The sequence below is a fragment of the Dendrobium catenatum genome, unplaced genomic scaffold (genome assembly GCF_001605985.2).
Source record: "Dendrobium catenatum unplaced genomic scaffold, ASM160598v2 fragScaff_scaffold_1434, whole genome shotgun sequence".
Lineage (NCBI taxonomy): Eukaryota > Viridiplantae > Streptophyta > Magnoliopsida > Asparagales > Orchidaceae > Dendrobium > Dendrobium catenatum.
In genome coordinates, this window is record NW_021319896.1 from 345,762 (window position 1) to 349,840 (window position 4,079).

Sequence of the window (4,079 nt, forward strand, 5' to 3'; positions counted from 1 at the left end):
ACTTTTTTAAAGGCCAGTTTATTTTAGTATTTACAAAAAAAAAATTTTATCTAAAAAGCTCATTAAGAAGGCAGAAACAATAAATAGCCATTGTCCACCAAACCGAAGCCCTTAAGTTTTTTGGGATGGCTTTCTCCTTACCTGCTTTATTAATAAATTTTTTAAAGCATTTTTAAAAATTAAAAAAAGGCCTTTTGTTTGGGACGGCTTTCCCCCCTCCTTCCCCCTGATTCTTAAAGCGGTTTTTAAGTTAAACAAAATTTTTAATTTTTTGATACTAAAACGTCATTTTAAAGATGTAGAAAATTTAAAAAAAAGGAATTTCATCTTCACAAAACTAAAAACCTATAGTAAAAAATTTCTTTAGGGAACTAAGTTAAAAAAATAAAAAAATTTGGTAATCAAAAAAGTTGATTTTTTGAAAGTTCATTAAGTAAAAACTGTCCCAAGACAAAGTCTTTAGTTTACAAACCCTTGATTCTCATTTGTTCATTCTCTTACATGAAAGTAGTAGGCAATAGTCATTATGGCCAATGTGATGAAACATAGGAAAATTATTAGGTGTAGGAGTTGTGCACCGCGCACAAAATTATGTGTTCACTAGCGGTACCGATATCGCCACACATCATAGCTCTTCGCGCAGTACCGTTCAACGGTACTGAGTGCCGTACCCTATCTCGAATAAAGGCTTGTTCGAACGGTTTTATCTTTCTCCCGTCCGCAACTTCCCGCACCTAATAATCTCCTCGAACATTGATTTGGAATTATGGCGGCCTTTTGTTAACCATACCTATATATATATAATAATATATATATATATATTATATAATATATATATATAATAATAATATATATATATAATAGTGCTGAAGAAAAGCCACAACTTCATCAAACTTTTTATTGGAATTAGACTGATGAAAAGCATGGATTTGAATGTGGGCGTTGCTCAAGACATCTCAAGTAATTCATTGAGATTAATTTCTCCCTTCTAGAAATCTTCCTTAATGCTCGAATAACGTTCAATAAAAAACTTCTTTTTATTGGAGAGAGAACTGTTTTCCTCTCCTTTATATAAATTTTCTCCTTGCTTTTTCCGTAATTGAAAAATAAATAAATTTGCTAGTATTTCGATTTTTTTTTCCTTTCACCATCATTCTTTTTCTTTTATTATAATATGAAATTTTCCTGATTACAGCAAAAAGCATATGAATAATTTGTTATTTTTTTTTTCTGTTTTTTTTTTTTTTGGGGAAAAGGAATAATTTTATTTACTTTCCTTTGTTTGACGTCGTTCTTAGAATATTTACGGGCAAGATTGAAAATTTACTCGCCTTTCCTCAAGTCCCGATTTAATTTTTAGGATTAGAGATAAAAAAGAGGATAAATGTTGATTCGAAAATAGGTAAATTATTCTAATATCGACGACATAGAATTATAAAAAATTTCACCAATTTGAATCTCACTCACCAAATACACAGAAGCAGCAGCAACCATGCAGATTAAGTGTGTCGACTGAACGAAATTCTTTCCGAGTGATAAGGTCTGTTGCAAGGTCACCTTGCCAAAAAAGGAGTTAACTTACCATTTAGAAAACCGAGTCATTAGGTTGTATTCCAAAACTGCATGTTTGACACTCCAGATACTCCATTTGACACCAGTCCTAACTTTCATTTCAAATTCTTATGATTTTTTTCCTCATGTTTAATACATAAATCATTTGCCAATTAATAATATAGTTTGTTACGATACCAGTTGAGAAGAACATATGTCATAGCCAGATCAAGTTTTCGTGCCGAAACGTGTCCGTTGAGCTGAAGTTTGTTGCACGGAACGAAACCGTCGGCATTTGCTCAACCCCCTCGCATTGTTGAACCAAACAAGTTCGAGTTCCTTTGTTCGCTTGCGAAAAAACGAATACAACATTCAGTCCGACCCTTCGTCTCGTCTCTCTTCTCCTCTCTTCTCTTTCTTCCTGCCTTGACCAGTGGTAATCTGATTGAGGTAAATCCGATGGACGCTAACTTTACGTTTTTGCAATATTAATTCCCTTAATTAATGAGTTATGAAATTCTCCAAATGTAGGATTTCCTTCGAAGTCGAGATTTTGGCAATCCCGAGCGCACACCTTTTGTTAGTTTTGTATGCACTTTTATTGTTTTTGTTGGTAGGTTTTGCGTCTTCCTCTTACTACAATATTATGAGATATGAAGTACCTATATTTTGTTTTAAGAAAAGAAGGTGCTCCTTTTCATTAGGGATGTTGTAATCATGTTATTTTGTTAGATTATTTTGATATTTGCTCTGGAACCGTCAGTCTATATTAATTATTAACAGTATGATTATACGCGTCAGGATGATACCTGTATCAATCATGGAAATTTTGAATTATTCTGTTTAATTTGGCAGTTTGGAAAGTTTGGTGATTGTTACGTCACTACATACTTTGGACGGCACCATTCAATGATTTGGCGGGTACATCAGTTTGTTTAAAACAAAATTAGTTGCCTTCTTGGGACGAGGCTGATCAAGTATTCGGAGGGCAGTACAACATTTCCGGACGGCAAAAAGTCTGACGACTCAGGAATCCAGGCTTCAAATTTTTCGGGCGTGCTTCTGCTATATGACACGATTTTTCTTTTTTTTTTTTTTTTTTTTTTGTTCCTTTTTATTCTATTATAACTTTATATTTTTTTTGCATGTCAGTCAAAATCTTATATTTGTTGTGTCATGAATGAAATTAGTAATGTGATTAGAGCACTAATTTGCTTTTATATTGATTGATTATTTATTGATCATAACAGCAATTGAATATATAAGTATTTTTTCATCTTAAAGTATATTGGATGGAGAATTATTATTCTTGAACCTTAGTTTTGGCCTAAGATTTGAAATAATTATCCATTGCCTGACAACAATAGGTAAAGAACAATAGTGATTTATTCTAAATTAGTATATAGTAATGAAGGATGATAATTTCACATAGCATAGGCAACCTGCGTGTGCTCTTGTATGGTAGTTAGTTAGACATCCCCTATTGAGTATTGACTTTGCAGTCGGGGCCGACGGGGCAAAACGAAAGTTTGAAATTAAAATCACCCTAATTTTTAATATGCAAAAATAAATTTTTGATGGTAGAACAAAAATTATTATATTTTTTCAAAAAATCTCAATGTGAACAATTCTTAAATAAGTACTTAGAAAAATTGTTCATAAATCTCAATCTCTAATAACATACTATAAATTTACGCGGTGAGAAAAGGGAAAAGTCTTTTATCTCGAATACAAAATTATTACTCATTCTTTATGATAACAGAAAATACAACTTAGAATCATGAAGAGATAGACCATACCACGTCTTTAGAAAAATACATTCATAAGCTTAAACATATCCAGACATAAGGTAAAATTGTTCCTCTCTTTAAACAACTAATGGACTGGTGTTGATAACTTTTTGTAAATTATTTCCAGATTGGAATGAGCCGACTGATTGAAAAGCACCGCAACGCACCAACCCTACTTTTAGTTTCCCATCTCTTAATATCTACAAGCCATGTCCCGTTAGGGCCGATTTAGTGGAGATAAACAAAATTAAAATGGATTTAATATAAAGCAATAATAGTTGACATCTAATATTTATCATAAATATTAATATAATTATTTAAGTTTCAATATAACTTTAATGATTATATATGATTAATCTATATGATAAATTATATTTGGGAATTTTAAAATATTATAAAAAATATATTCATAAAATATAATCATCTTACTTTAAAATAAAAAATATTATTAGAATGAATTGGTTTTGCAAAACGAATACCTACGAATCACAAATTCTTCACTGGGTACATATGATCAATTTCTTAAGGATTTTGACAGTGTTTAATTAAAAAATATAAATATTTGTTAAGGTAAAATAGTACGGGAATTTTAAATGACTATAGACGAAAAAGAGAATATGTTAGATTGATAGTTTATAGTATGCTCTCCATAAAAATTATCGATTTAAAAAAAACGGGCTACTAAATCAAAATCGCTTCCTAATAACGGGCAACTTGACATATTGATATATACATATA